We start from the raw sequence: 15,964 nt of genomic DNA, 5'->3' as shown, positions 1-15,964 counted from the left end.
TTGGAAAAAAATAAATTTTATAAACATTTCCATCAGCTTCTGCTCAAAGACTAAAAAGATTGCATTTCTAATCCAAGCCTTGAAATCTCCCAAAGAGCAAGGTTTTCATGTTTATAAGACATGACCGCACACACACACACATGCACACACACACACACATGCACACATATACATACAGATGTCTAGCTGAAACTGATCAAATGACCAAGGTAGACAAGACCCATCCACCCACATCCATCTTGTTAAAATTAGAATTAAAGGAGGCAGCTGGGTAGCTCAGTGAATTGAGAGCCAGGTCTAGAGACAGGAGGTCCTGGGTTCAAATCTGAAATCAGACACTTCCCAGCTATGTGACCCTGGGCAAGTCACTTGACCCCCATTGTCTAGCCATTACTGCTCTTCTGCCTTGGAACTAATACCTAGTAATGATTCCAAGATGGAAGGTAAGGGTTTAAAAAAATTAGAATTAAAACTTTATTATGAAAAATTCATAAAAGTAAGATAAATATAAAAGAAAATTAAATAATCTCAGTTTTTAAAAAGTTTGTAGTATTTATATATGTTTATAATTATATAAAATACATGTGCATAAATAGAATTTGTTAAACCTTCAAGTGTTATATTTCTGTGTCAGTTATTATTAGACTGTCTCTAAAAACCCTCCAAGATCTAGATTATTGACTTTTAAAACTTATTATATTGAGGACACGGGGAATGCTGAAACAAAATGGAAACTTCCAATGTGAAATTCTAAAATGAAATTTTCAGGAAAATTTCCCTATCTGTAAAGTGGAGGAATCGAAGCAGAGGGTCTCTGGGGTCTCTTCCAACAAATTCCCTGCTTGTATTATCTTTTTTTTTCCTTGAAGAATTCTTATATGCACTGATTTTTGAGGAAGAAAAACTCTGGTGTCAGTTATTGACACCTTAATGAGAACTTCCTCAACAGTTCAATGTGTTATCCCTCCAGGGGTTCTTGCTTCTCTAGGGTTCATGGTCCATGATTTAATGGAAAGGAATGGATCCTTAATGGTGGAATTGCAAGTACTGTATGTTTGGTTCATGGAGGAAATGGAGAAAATTCTAGAAATTACCATCTCATAGTGACTCAGCGTAGAGAGTGCTACTCCCCAGCCCCTGAAGAGGGCCCTGGCATCTATCCCAACACACCATTCTCCCCAGAAAGGCCTAAGAGGGCAAGCAGAAACACTTGGCTTCAGAAAGGGAACCTCTTACCCAGCACCTGATAAAACAAGGACAGAGCTTAATAAAAGCCCATCAGATGGGGCTTGTTTTCAGGAATTAACCACCACCCCCCTTTTTGTCCCCAGTGGAGGGTGATGGAGACACGGAGACACCAGCAGAGTTAATGCATTGCTGGCCTAGGCCCAGTCTCTGGCCGCCTAAGATTCCACTGTAATCAGCTAAATTAGCCCATTGATAGAACAGCTCATCAAATAGCTTCCCCTCCTTCCTACTAAGGATGGATGGATGGATGGATTGACCTTTTCAAAGAGCCCGAGGGAAAGGGGAGGGGTGGTCAGGGTGGTAGAAGGAATAAATAACCTGTCAATCAGTCAAAGAATCCATGAGCGTTTAGTGACTGCCAGACACTGTGCTAGGCATGGGGCAATGTAAAGACAAGGAGTATGATGGTCCCTGCCTTGAAAGAACTTACATTCATTCTATCAGGGGAGAGATAAGGATGTGTGAGTAGTTACAATAGCGATACATAGTGTAGCGCCTTGCTGAATTCCCTTGCTATAATAGCAAGGCTTTTTTTGAGGAGACACTAGAGTTTGGGGAACAGCTGGGAAGGCTTCATGTGGGAGCTAAGGATCAAAGAAAACCAAATTCTAAGAGGCCAAGGTGAGGAGAACAATCTAGTCTAAGTGAATTTATTATTAGCGGGGACAGCTAGGTGAGGTAATAGACAGACCCTGAAGCCTGGAATCAGGAAGACCCATCTTCCTGAATTCAAATCTGGCCTCAGACACTTACAAGCTATGTAACTGGGCAAGTCACTTAGCCCTGTTGGCCTCAGTTTCCTCATCTGTAAAAATGAACCAGAGAAGGAAATAGCAAACCACCCCAGTATCTTTGCTGAGAAACTCCCAAATGGGGTCATGAAGAGTCAGATGTGACTGAAAATGACTGAACAACAACAAACTTCTTTTTGAAAGTTGTATTTAATTAATTAATTTAGAATAGTTTTCCATGGATATAAGATTCATGTTCTTTCCCTGCCCTCCCCCAAACCCCTTCCCATAGCCAAAATAAAATTCCTCTGGACAACAACAAATTATCAGTAGTAGTGGCAGTAGTGAGGTAAGGGATGGTAGTTCTGAACTTTGAAACTTTGATTTCAATCATGTGGGGAACTCTACAGCAGAAATGACTTCTGTTGCAGAACAGCAGACCATCCATAGCTTAGCCTTAGAGAGAGAGTTGTTCATTGAACTGAACTGAATTGAATTGAAGACCCTAGAGACAAGATTTCCCATTTCACAGGCTTGCTGAGAGTTCATTTTTCACTATAAGTTGGTTATTGGTCTTACTCTCAATTGTAATTTGGACAAATCATTTAATGTATCTATATCTCAGTTCCCACATCTGTAAAATGGACATAATAATCCTTACCAAGGAACAAATGAGATTATGAGCCATCCAATTTGTAGGTGTGAACTGATCACTAAGATTTCTAAAATTATTGACTTCAAGCTATCCTAATCCTACCTCAACTAATTGTTATATGTTTTTATCATGGGGATTACTTTTATATATTGATGGATTAGATGGTGCTGTCAGCTTTCAAATTCTGTGATTTTAGGATTGCATATGGGGGATAGCAACAGTATTCTCTGAGGCCATATTCAATACACATCTCTATCTCCACTGTTCCTTGTGTAGAACAGTAAGATCCTGGATTTATATCTAGAAAAGTTTTCAAATCCAGTCTCAGGAAACTGAGGCCCTACAGTGCTAAGTAATTTGGCCAAGGTCTCTTAGTAAGAACCGGCAGGTCTGGGATTAAAATTCAGTTCCTCTGACTCCAAGTGCTTTATGGATGTGAAGAAAGGAGAAGTTGGGGCCAGTTCCTGGTCTATACCTTTGCGACTGAGCCTACCTCCCAGGCAGATATCAGAAAAGATTAACGATTCGCTTTGTCCTACCTCTGGAAGTTGCATCTCTAGACCTGGAAATTGAAGGAGTCACCCATGCCACCATATTGCCCTTTATGGCAAACACAAATATGATGAGTATGATAATGGAGCTGGGATGTGGAGACAAAGGAGAGTAGCGATGATGGTGGTGATGGTAGTGATGACAATGTCAACAATGATGATGGTGGTAACAAAACAACAATGACTCCCATTTCTAGAGTGACTACATTTTCTAGGGCTTTTCCTCCCATGAGCCCTGTGGAATAGGTAACCGAAGCTAGAAACTGGAGATACTGAACAATCACTCTTGAATGCAGAGATGTCATCCTGGGAGTTAGTACACGGCTCACATGCTTGCTCTTTTTTCCCTCTTTACCACTGCCCCTAGCTTGGATCTCATCATGTCATAGCAGTCGGAGCTCATCTCAGTCAACTTCCTCATCTTACAGATGAGGAAAATGAGGCCAGAAGAGAAGATCAGTTTGGCTAAGGTCATGTAGCTAGTCAATAGTAGAGCTAGGATCTAACCTAGGGTCCCTATCACCAAATCCAGCAAGCTTTCTGCTGTAACATGGCACAGAGTTACATCCAGGGCTTCAGACTCCAAATCCAGGTTTCTCTCCACTCTCCTATGATCCAAGTTCTTTACTTCCCTCATACATGTTCAGGTTCATATGAAAAATCATCTGTGTTTTTGTATCTTCCACAACTAGGAGACTGAGGACTCCTTTAGGACAAGAGATTGTCTTCAATTTGATTAAATTCTTCAAGCTCCTTCTCTAGCCAGTCTTGTCAAGTACAAACAAAAATCGTCCTTGTCCTTAGGGAGCTTATATTCTACTCATTTATCCTTTTCTCTCTCTCCCAATAGACACATACATGTTCCCTGAGCACGTGATTTACAGGAAATACAAAAACTGAGGGATGAGGAAACTGAGACCTTCTTACCAGCCTTTCATGGCATCTCTTGTGAAAAAAGGACTCCATGAACTATAAAGCAGAATCATCATCTTCATCACCATTGTGATCATCACCATCTTCATTGTTGCCATCATCATCATCACCACCATCATCACCATCTTTGTTATCATCATTACACAATCAATCCAAACGATTTGCTAAATTATCCACCACATGGCAGGTACTGTGATAGCCCCTGGAGATATGATGGCAAAATAAAAATAGTTCCTGCCCTAGGGGGACTTGTAGTCTAGATACAAGGTATAGACAGTGATTTTGCAGGAAAGGTACTAATAGCCAGAAAGGACCAGGAAGGCCTCATGTCTCATTTGAGCCTCATGACAAGCCTATGCTATAGGTACTATACATATTATTATTCCCATTTCACATGAGGAAACTGAGGCTCTGATAGATGAACCCCTTGCCCAGGTCACAGAGAGTGTGTCAGAGGCTGAATCTGAACCCAGGTCTCTGGACTCCACGTCCAGCATTCCATCATTATTTTTGCTACTTTTGCCATTCATGTTCTTCTTGTAAATCTTAGCTGTTACCACTCGTCTCATTGTTTGACCTTGGCCAATTGAAATGACTTCTCTGTGCTGACAAGACAAGAGGAGCTCCCTCTGCCCACCCTGAGGCTATGAAGATACGTGAGCTAAGAAGCCCTGGCCTTTGAACTCTAGCTGGAAAAATGATGACAGGAATGTGGGGTGTTTCCACCCATCCCAAGAAGCTATCACGTAAGTGTCTGGAGCCTTTATCTCTGGGAACACTCTGGGAAGTCCCAGCTAGCAGAGGTGAAATTGGCTGCCCTTTTGCTGGCTTCCAAAACTGCTTTTCCAGATAGTAACAGTAATGCACCATGTCAGATACCTCTCAGGAGCAGATAAAGTCCTCTCTTCCACCTCCCACCAGTGGCCTCGCTGTCCATGGCACCAGTAAGTGGAGAACTTTTAGTTGCTAAGAAAGGCATATCATCCAAGGACAAGAAGCTCTGTCCTATGCTCTGATCAGATTTCATCTAGGTTATTGGGTTTGGTTTTATCCTTAGGGAGGAAAATGGACTGTGTCCAGAGCCATCTGGGGAAGTCGTAATATATGAGGATGAGCCGAAGGAGCTCATAGGAAGAAAGACAGAGAGGACACAACGGCCATCTTCAAACCCTTCTCTGACAAAGCTTTGGTGCCTCTTGGGGAGTCGCTGAATTTCCCTGAGCAGCAGTTTCTACATCTTAAAATAAGGATCTGATTTCATTTCATCTCTGAAGGTTTTTTCAGTCCTTGATTTCAAAACCTAAAGTGAACTGAAAGCAAATCCTTTCCCGATCTCCCTGCCTGCCAGTGCCTTCCCTCGTAGATAATTGGGGACCTCCTCAATTTATCCTGTCTGCATCTTGTTTGGAGATAGCTGTGTACATGCCGTCTCCCCTATGAGACTCTGAGCTCCTTTAGAATAGGGACTATTCCCTTTCTTCATCTCTCCAGGACAGTGTCTGGCGCATAGTAGGGGCTACTTTAGGTGTGTGTTAAAATGCTATCAGTGCCCCAACCAGGAGATAGCTATCCTTGAGAGATCAATGTGTGTACCTTTGGGTAGGGTGTTGAACGCCCATGAAATTTGGGATCCAAAGACAAACTCTTGAAGTTGGAAGGGCCTTCAAGGGTCACCCAGTTCCAAAAGAACCTGGAAAAAAAAGGACCTTCCCTAAAACACCTCTATCTCTCCCATTAAATGGTAAGTTCTTGCTTTTGTATTTCTATTCCCAGACTTAATCCAGTGCTCAGCACATACCTAGTAAATATTTAAGAATTTGTGGAATGTTTTGTTTTCATTCATTCAAAGAGTCATTTCTCAATAGTCAACCCTTTGGAATAATAAAGTGGAGAAGTTCCATGGAGACTGGAACAACCTCCAGGAAGTGATGCAGAGCGAGAGGAGCAGAACCAGGAGAACATTGTACACAGAGACTAATACACTGTGGTATAATCGAACGTAATGGACTTCTCCATTAGTGGCGGTGTAATGTCCCTGAACAACTTGCAGGGATCCAGGAGAAAAAAAACACCATTCATAAGCAAAGGATAAACTATGGGAGTGGAAACACCGAGAAAAAGCAACTGCCTGAATACAGAGGTTGAGGGGACATGACAGAGGATAGACTCTAAATGAACACTCTAATGCAAATATTATCAACATAGCAATGGGTTCAAATCAAGAAAACATCTAATGCCCAGTGGACTTACGCGTCGGCTATGGGGGGCGGGGGGGGGAGGAAAAGAAAATGATCTATGTCTTTAACGAATAATGCTTGGAAATGATCAAATAAAATATATTTAAAAAAAAAATAGTCAACCCTTTGGTTGAATGAAGATCTCTTTACCTTATAAGACAGCTTGCTCCACTTTGGGACTACTCAGATTGTCAGGAGACTTTTCTTACGACAACAGCTTAAGTGCCCTCTTCGCCCTTTTCCAAAATCCATCCATCGTTCCTGGTTTTGCCCTATTGAGCCAAGTTGAAAAAGTGGCATCTCTTTCCCATGGCAGCCCATCTTTAAATACTTGAAACCAATTTTCCTATCCCTTCACCTTTCAGACTTTTAAGTCTGAACCCACTGACCTTGGACAGATTTCTTCATTTCTCTGTGCCCCAGTCTCTCCATCTGAAAAAAGAGAATTCAATTCATCAAATGTTTCTTGATCACCTACTACGCGCCAGGCACTGACAACACAAAGAGAAAAATCAAAAAGTCTTGACCATCAAAGACTTTGTATTCATTTGGCAGATATAACCAAAATTCCCAGGCTTGCCAAAGAAATACAAGAGGATACTAATGGAGACAACCAGGAAAAGTCTTGCCTAAGACATGGCACCTGACCTGTACTTTGAAGGAAGCTGGGATCTTAGGGGTATCAGTTAGAGAGGAGAGCATGCCAAAAATGGCAGGTCACTTCTACAAAGGTACAGAGATGGAATATCCTAGAGAGAAGCCAGCAGGCCAGTTGAACGCGAATAGAGATTTCAAGCAGGGTGGCAACATGAAACAAATGGGAAAGTAGTTATGGGTTAAGTCCACAAGTTCTGCTACTTTTCCATCTCCTTTGGGACAACTTCCCCCCAAAATGGCCACCTGGAGGCCCAGCAATTGGTACTGGTAACATTATTAGTACCGGTCCTAATATTATTTCCATAAGGAACAGAAATCCAATGAAGGCTTTTAAGTGAGTATCTGGTAAGGGAACAATCAAGCTAAAAGACCAGGGCAAGGGCCGCCCTAGGAAAAGGAAAGGTCTGGGGACAATTGATTTGACTACACTCATGGGTTTGTGAAATGAAATTCATTTTCTGTACCAAATGAAAATCCTTCTTATAAATCACTGTAGCTCTCCGAGATTAATAAAGGAAATAAGCTTGATTAAGAATTCAGGCCATTGGTTACCCAGTAGATTTATAGACCAAAAGTCCTGTCATGGGGGATTTGCCTCTGTCCCACCTGTTCCTTCAGTCAGTTGCAGCGCTGAAGGGAACTGTGGGATTAACCCTGTAGCTGCTGGTTGATGCTCCAGGAATGAATTCTGGCAGCCACAGAGAGTGGGGTTTGGCCAATGATACATCTTCATGGTTGCTGACTTTTTGTCTGAAGCCATCAAAAGTCTGGGACTTTGTTGTGATATTCTGTTGTATTTTCCTCCAATTCTCCAAGTGGAGAATTCTAGTCTGAGAGCTTTCTATATTGCCAGTTTAAAATCAGATACAAAAAAGAGAGCCAGACAGTCAGAGATACAGTCATTGCCAGAGAGACAGATAGAAACAGAGACAGAGAGACAAAGATACAACGTTAGGAGACAGAAATAGAAACCGAGATCGACAGAAAGGCAACACCAGAGAGGAGAGACAGATAGACAGAGCCTGAGAGGGACAGAAACAGAAAAGAGATAGAGATGGAGACAGAGTCAGAGAAAGAGACAAAGACAGAGAAAACTAATCAGAATTATGCTAGCCCTAACATGACCCAATCAGTTGCCTGCAGCATATCACTAATCTGGCCTTTGAGAGGTTTACAATGAGCATGGAGCTCTCTAGCATGGAAGAATATCATTGGACTTCTTTGTCTGTCCAAGATTGTCCATTGTAGAGGTTAGAAGGCACAGAAAATGCTGCAATTTAGTAAAATGGGAAGTTTTTCAGCTGTAGAATCAGAGGAGCTGGGTCTGTCATCCCTGCCAGTTATTACCGGAGCTAGCCATTTTACTTCTTTGGACCTCAATTTCCTCATCTGTAAAAGGGGATGAAAATAATACGTACCTGAGTGATTGTGAGATTCAAATGAGATAATGTCCAATGGTCTGGAAACCTTAAAGAGCTATGTAAATACCCGCCATTTTCATCCTCAAAGTAAGGAGATTGGATTAGAAGATCTCAAAATTTCCTTCCAGCTTTAATAGTACCAAAACCTAATGAATCGAGACCAATTATTTTATGCCTGGGTTTTATGGCATGGAAATTTCCAATATCTTGGAAGTTTTATTTTCATCATATCATAGGATCCACTAAGAGGAAATTCAGGGATCCTCTAGTCTACTTCAACTTGCTCACATCTAAGGTGAGAATAGAGGCTTAGAGAGAGGAAATGACTTGCCCAAACTCACACAGATAGTAAGAATTAAATACTAAGCGAAACCTCTCTATTTTCTCCAGATTTGGTACAATTTCCACTAACAAGCTGTGCTTTTCTTTTCCTTTGTTTTATTTCTGGATTGGACCTGGATTCTTAATGATGCAGAGAATTCATAGAGTGGAGGCTCCTTTCTTTAATGAGGATGCTCACCTGCTCTATAATTCTTAGCAAGTTACCTGGAACACTGAAGTGGAGACCAACTTGCCTGGGGTCATACATCCTGTATGTGTTAGAAGCAAAACTCTGAACCCAGGTCTGATTCCCACAGCAATTCACTGTAAGGCTGTATTACTGATTTTGCTATGTTGTTATTTTAAAGCAATTGAAAAATTAGCAACTGTGCTAATATATATTATATAGAATATATAATAATTGATGACTGCCATGATGACAGAGAAACATGGGAAAATTTATGTGAACTGATGGGAAGAAAAGCAAGCAAGACCAAGAAAACAATCCATACAATGGCACAAATGTAAAGCACAATTACAAAGCAATCAAAAGCAAATTCTGAGGAATTCTAATGGCTATACTTAGCCTATAAAAAGAAAGATGACAAAAAGACTTCTTTGCAATGGTCAGGGATATGTATATAGAATACTTTGGATGATGCCTTTTTTAAATGTTGTTTAGTTTTGTTGAACTATTTCCCCCTCTTCCTTTCTAAAAAAGGAGGGGGAAAGTTAGTAAAAGATTGTAATTCTGTAATTCCTACTACTTTGGAATATGACCAACTACTTACCTTCATGCAGTGTCTTCATCTAGAAAGTGCTTCCACAGGTATCCCATTTGTGATCTCTAGCAATCTATGAGGTTTTTGAGAATTATCCCTGGTTTACAGATGGAAAAACTGAGACTGAAAGAGGTGAAGGGGCTTGAATCCTATCATTTACCTGATGAATGAATGAATTAGTGAATGAAAAAGGTCTTACTAAGTTAATGCTTACTTTGTATCAGGCACCATGCTAAGTCCTGAGGATGCCAAAAACAAACAAGAACAACAGACTTCCATTTTAATAAGAGAAGAAACCATATAAGAATGTGGTGGCTAGATTTTAGTATTATTGTAATGTTTAGGTTGGAAAATGATAGGGATAGTAAATGGAGTCATGGCAGAGCACATGGAAGGAAAGGGAGAAAAGAGATTGAGAATCCCATCACATCTGTTGAGTTGTGTTCATCAGTTCTGATACCACATGCTGAGAGGCATTGTAAAGCTGACAGTTATTCAGAGAAGGACAACTAGGATAGCCAAAGTCCTTGAGACTATGCCATAAAATGATTGGTCAAAGGAAGTGAGGATATTTATATAATGGAGAAATCAAGAGGACACACCTTCTCCCTCTGTTTTTCCCCTTTTTCATAAACTACTAAACTGGCAACTCTTCTGCTCTTAGGAACAATCCTCTTCAACACAGCACCCTTCCTTTCTACCTTCAAGGAGACTAAGGGATATCTAGGTCATATCAAAGTCCTTCACTGTTCAAATCTGGCCCCAAACACTTTCTAGCTCTGGGACCCTGAGCAAATCACTTAACCCCAATTGCCCAACCCTTGATGCTCTTCTGCCTTGGAACAAATACATAGTATTGATTCTAAGATGGAAGGTAAGGGCTTTAAAAAAAGTCTTTCAGTGATGAATATGTATGTTTCTGGAAGTAACCAGAATGGAATTTAGCTCAGATCCCCACAGGTTCCACAAATTATGCTCCAGCTATGTGAGTGTAGAGGAGGGTACAACTCCATTGATTACCCTCATTATACTTACTTAGGCAAAGAGAAGATATGGGATGACATGGGAACTGTCTTCAGGTATTTAAAATATCCATTAGAACAGTGATCCAAGAAAAATATTCAAGAACTCATGATGAAAATTGCCATCCACTTGCAGAGAAAGAAGTGATGGAGCCTGAATGCAGACTGAGAATTGCTATCTATCACTTTATTTCTTTACTTTTCTCTTCCTCATTCAATTTCCCTTTTACAAAAAGACTAATATGGAAAGGCTTTTCATGTGATTACACATGTAAAATCTATATCAGAATGCTTACTGTCTAAGGGAAAGGAGAGAGGAAGAAGGAAGGATGAGAATTTGGCTCAAACTTTAAAATAGGTTAACATTTGTTTTTGTGGGGGTAGCTAGGTGTCTCGGTGGACTGAGAGCCAGGAATAGAAACTTGAGATCCAGTATTCAAATCTGGGCCAAGGTACTTTCTAGATGTGTGACTGAGCAAGTGACAACCCCCATTGCCTAGCCCCATGTTGACAAACATATGGCACACATACCAGAGGGGGCTCTTTCCCTCCCATTCTCCATGAGTGCTTGAGGATATTTCCCACATGACCCAGCACTCTGCCCAACAGCCCAATGGGAATGCTTCCTTTCTTTTCTGTCTGGGGCAAGGGAGTGGCTCACATGTGGCATAAGGGTGCAGTTTGAGCACTCCGTCTCTAAAAGGTTTGCCATCACTAGACTGGCCTTTCCCAATCTTCTGCTTTGGAACCAATACATAGCATTCATTCTAAGATGGAAGGTAAGAGAGCTTTTTTTAAGTGTGCTTTTTCATGTAATTTGAGGAAAAAAATAAAATATATAGTACCATAAGGTCTGTAAAGTATACACAGATATCTCATTTTATCCCACCAACAACCCTAAGAGGGAGGTGCTACTGTCATCCACATATGACAGATGAGGAAAATGAAGCAGATAGAGATAAAGTAACTTGCCCAGAATCTACATATCTGAAGTCTGTTGCCAGTTGCTCTATCCACTGCACCACATCGATCCAGGTTGTCTAAAACTCCTGAATATAGCTCTGGCCCAATATGTGTACAAATCGGCCACACTAAGGTTAGTGGTCTACTCAATTAGAAAGGAAGCCATTACAAGGGTGATGTCCAGATGCACATTAAGGTCAGATTACACTGATGTTACCAATAGGAATTGATCCATATGAAATCTAAGCATTTAGACTGGAAGGGACTTCAGATGCCAGCTCATTCCACTTCTTTATTTTTCTGGTTGGGAAGCTGAGGAAAGTAAAATGGCAGCCAAAGAACATGCAGTCAATAAATGGCAGAGTCAGAAACTTCAATTGGGTCTTCTCATTCCATTCCCAATGTCCTTCCCTTTCCATCAATTGCTATCAAAATGGGATTAATATCAATGTTTTGCCTGATTGCACATGTATGATTGAATCATATTGCTTGCCATCTCGGTTATGGGAGGGGAAGGAGGTAGGGAGAGAATTTGGAACTCAAAAAATGTTAAAAGAATATTTTAAATAAATAATACATTGGAATGTAAAAAGGGGGATTAATATTTATTCTGTCTTTTCAACTTTTCATTTTCCATCAACAGCTCTACTTGGTTTTAAGTCCATAAACATCACACCTCTGCTGCATACCCCCTGATGCCACCCCTTTTTTTTAACTTCCATTGTATGTTGCCTTCCCCCATTAGATTGTATGCTCATGAAATAAGAACTATTTTTTTTCTCATTTGTATCCCCAGTGTTTCGCAAAGTACTTGGAATGTCATAAGAAATTATTAAATGTCTATTTAATTGAATTCTCTGAACTTGATGGCCATTTCCCATCATTCTTTGCACAGTTGACTACTATACCTGTAATATACTCCATCCTTGAGAACCTTTAGCTTCTTTTAATGTTCAATTTAAGTATCATCTTGTATCCAAAGCCTTCCTGATCCTTCCTGTGTCTGGTTCTCTCCCTCTCTCTCTCTCTCTCTCTCTCTCTCTCTCTCTCTCTCTCTCTCTCTCTCTCTCTCTCTCTCTCTTTCTCTCTCTCTCTCTCTCTCTCTCTCTCTCTCTTTCTCTCTCTCTCTATCTCTCTCTCTCTCTCTCCTCTCTCTCTCCCCCCCCCTCAGGCAATCAACTTGCGTTTATTAAGCACCTACTATGTTTCAGATATTGTGCTAAGTGTTAGGGCAACCAAGAAGGTCAAACATCCTCCCACCCCCCAAAAATGTCTATGGCAGCTTAATTGATTATAGGGTTCTCAGATCTTTTGGACTTAAAAAAATTAATATTTGCACCAGGGTGATCATTTAGAGTCTACATCCCCAATCATATCCCCATTGACCCATGTGATCAAGCAGTTGTTTTTCTTCTGTGTTTCCACTCCCACAGTTCTTTCTCTGGATGTGGATGGCATTCTTTCTCATAAGTCCCTCAGAATTGTCCTGGATCATTGAATTGCTGCTAGTAGAGAAGTCCATTACATTCAATTGTACCACAGTGTGTCAGTCTCTGTGTACAGTGTTCTCCTAGTTCTGCTCTTTTCACTCCAGTTCACATGGAATCCCTCCAGTTCATTATTCCTTATAGCACAATAGTATTCCATCACCAACAGATACCACAATTTTATCCACCATTCCCCAATCGGAGGGCATCCTTCATTTTCCAATTTTTGCCACCACAAAGAGTGCAGCTATGAATATTCTTGTACAAGTCTTTTTCCTTATGATATCTTTGGGGTATAAACCCAGCAGTGGTATGCCTGGATTGAAGGGTAGACAGTCTTTTAAAGCCCTTTGGACATAGTTCCAAGTTGCCAGGGAGACTCCTTTTCCTGAACTCAAATCCAGCTGTGTGATTCTAGTCAAATCACTTAACTCTCTTTGCCTCAGTTTCCTTATCTCTAAAAGGAGTTGAAGAAGAAAATGGCAAATCACTCCAATATCTTTGCCCCCCCCAATAAAAACCCCAGGGGGCAGCTGGGTGCTCAGTGGATTGAGAGCTAGGGCCTAGAGACAGAAGGTCCTAGGTTCAAATCTGGCCTCAGACACTTCCCAGCTGTGACCCTGGGCAAGTCACTTGACCCCCATTGCCTAGCCCTTACCACTCTTCTGCCTTGGAGCCAATACACAGTATTGAAGGTGAGGGTTTAAAAAAAACCCCAAATGGGGTCACAAAGAGTGACCCCATTATCATGAAAATAATGACATTATCATGAAAATAATTTTGACTTCAAAAACCCTTTGAAAGGGTCTCAGAGACCCCTAGACTATATTTTGAGAACTGCCAGTTTACTGGGAGGCAGCTTAGAGGAATAACTAGAGCCCTTAGCTTGGAGTGAAGAAGAAACAAGCTTAGATCCCACATCACATATCAATTACCTGTTAAAGTCTTTGAACAAACTAGCTAACCTTGAACAGATCCAATTTGCACATCTGCAGAATGGGGTTAATATTTGCACTTAGCTCTCAGGGTTGGGGTAGGAATTGAGTGAATCTTTTCTGTAAGGCATTTTGCAGCTCTAAAGTCACTGTGCAGATGTGAGGTAATGAGATAATTCAAGGAATCCCTGGGACCCCCATCAAGAGGTTCCCTTCAAAGATCAGATCACAGCCCTTCTGGCACTTTCTATTCTACAGGACAGTTACCGTGTCCTTTCTTATATTTGCCTTATTGACTCTCTTGTTGATCACCCATAATTCCATCGTCTTGCCATTGAGAAGCGGACCAAGAGTTCAGATCACAAATGAGGCTGCTACTATTGCTGTTTTTATTGCTTTTACTGCACAGGTCCTGTTGCTGTTACTGATGCTGTTACTATTATTGTAACTGTTAATGTTGCTACTCCCCACAGCGGTGATGTCTATTATCATTACAGGTTATATGTCTCCATTAGAATGTGAGCAGAGACTATTCCTTTTTCTGCCTTTGCATCCCCAGGGTCTCGCATGTAGCAGCAGAGCCTTAAAATGTTTCTTGGGTGAAATCAAACTGGTTGAATTTCTTGTGGTCTGACATCAGTCTACTTTACAAAGGTCCCAGAACAATAACCAGCAGGTCTACCTAAGAGGTACGAACCCTTTGGGGGGGGGTGAAATATGACTCTTTTTAAGCCCAAAAAACACCACTGGGGACTTGACACAATCACCTGACTCAGGATATTTTCCCTGGCTTTCCCCCCACCCCCATGCCTGGGATTCTTCCCCTCCTGATCTCTGTCTCCCGTCTCCTTGGCTTCCTTCAAATCCATCTTCTACAGGAAGCTCCTCTGATTATCCTTAATAGTTGTGCCTTCCTCCTGGGACTGCCCCCAGTTTAGCCTGTATAGAGCTCATTTGTACATAACTTGTTTGCATGCTGTCTCCCCCAATCGACTGGGAGCTCCCTGAGAGCAGGGGCTGCTGTGGGCCTTTCCCAGTGTGCCTAGTGCTTAAAGAGTGCTTGGCCCACTTATTTATTAAGTACTGACTGACTAACTGACATCTTCCTGGACTGAGAGAGTTACTGCCTTCCTGGTCCTGATTTTTATTCTACTCTTATAGTCATCACTGACGAATAAGGCTGGATTTCCTGGAAGGAAAGGAGCCAACCAGTCCTAAGGATACTAATGGTTGGGCCCTTTCTCCCCCTTCCCCCCCCCCAAACAAAGGACTATAATAATCTCCTGTGATTTGACAGTAAAGCGGGGAGGGGGTTAATTACAGGCATTCATTATGTTGCCTGAGCATCTTGGGGCCAAGCCCTTCTCTTCTGGTTTCAAGGTTCGTCTCTGGGGAGTCAAGCTTGTGGTGGACACTTCCCAATCAGTTTTGTAATGTTTGGGGGGGGGACCAGAACAGGGTACCGGGACTTGATGAAATCCATCTGGTCCAGATCAAGGCAGAGGGAGGTCATTTGTTCCAAAAATTAGGGCTGTCTTTCATGGAAACCCCTAAGTAGGGGGTGGAGGCTGAGGGGGAGTGCAGGGTCAGTTGAAATGGTTTCAACATCTAAGGGTCAAATTAGAAGGCAAAGCAAAACGTATAATCTATAATTCAAGAGCCAAGCAAAAGTGAGACAGCCATGTTTGGGGGAAATCATATACAAGACGTGATCTACGGCCTGAGGTTTCACCGGAAAATGAATGTGGAAGATTGGTTCCTAGCAGAGGAAATGCCCCGAGTCCTTTTACTTTGCTCAAAGGAAAAATAGCAAATCTAGACAATCCAAAGATGTCCACGGATAATAAGAACTCCGATTTCTGCACGGCCATTGCTGTCCGCCCTGGAAACGGATCTCCCTTCAGGTCTTCCAGAAGACTACAAGCCATTATATGAAACAGAAGGTACATGAGGTCACCGACACCTGGTGCTGTTGCTCCCCACTGCCCTTACAATTTATAAAGAAGGCTGAACTCAGAGGC

General features: G+C 41.6%; 1 long non-coding RNA gene across 1 annotated transcript; it reads left to right on the top strand.

Moving 5' to 3' along the window:
• Window positions 1-3,338: 3,338 nt before the first annotated feature.
• On the top strand, window positions 3,339-5,383 carry LOC103101171 (uncharacterized). Its single transcript, XR_465990.3, has 3 exons — window positions 3,339-3,497; window positions 4,036-4,305; window positions 4,669-5,383. It is a non-coding gene; the product is annotated as an uncharacterized LOC103101171 (long non-coding RNA).
• Window positions 5,384-15,964: the final 10,581 nt, after the last annotated feature.

This window comes from Monodelphis domestica, chromosome 3 (genome assembly GCF_027887165.1).
Source record: "Monodelphis domestica isolate mMonDom1 chromosome 3, mMonDom1.pri, whole genome shotgun sequence".
Taxonomy (NCBI): Eukaryota; Metazoa; Chordata; class Mammalia; order Didelphimorphia; family Didelphidae; genus Monodelphis; species Monodelphis domestica.
This window is presented reverse-complemented; position numbering and strand designations above follow the sequence as displayed.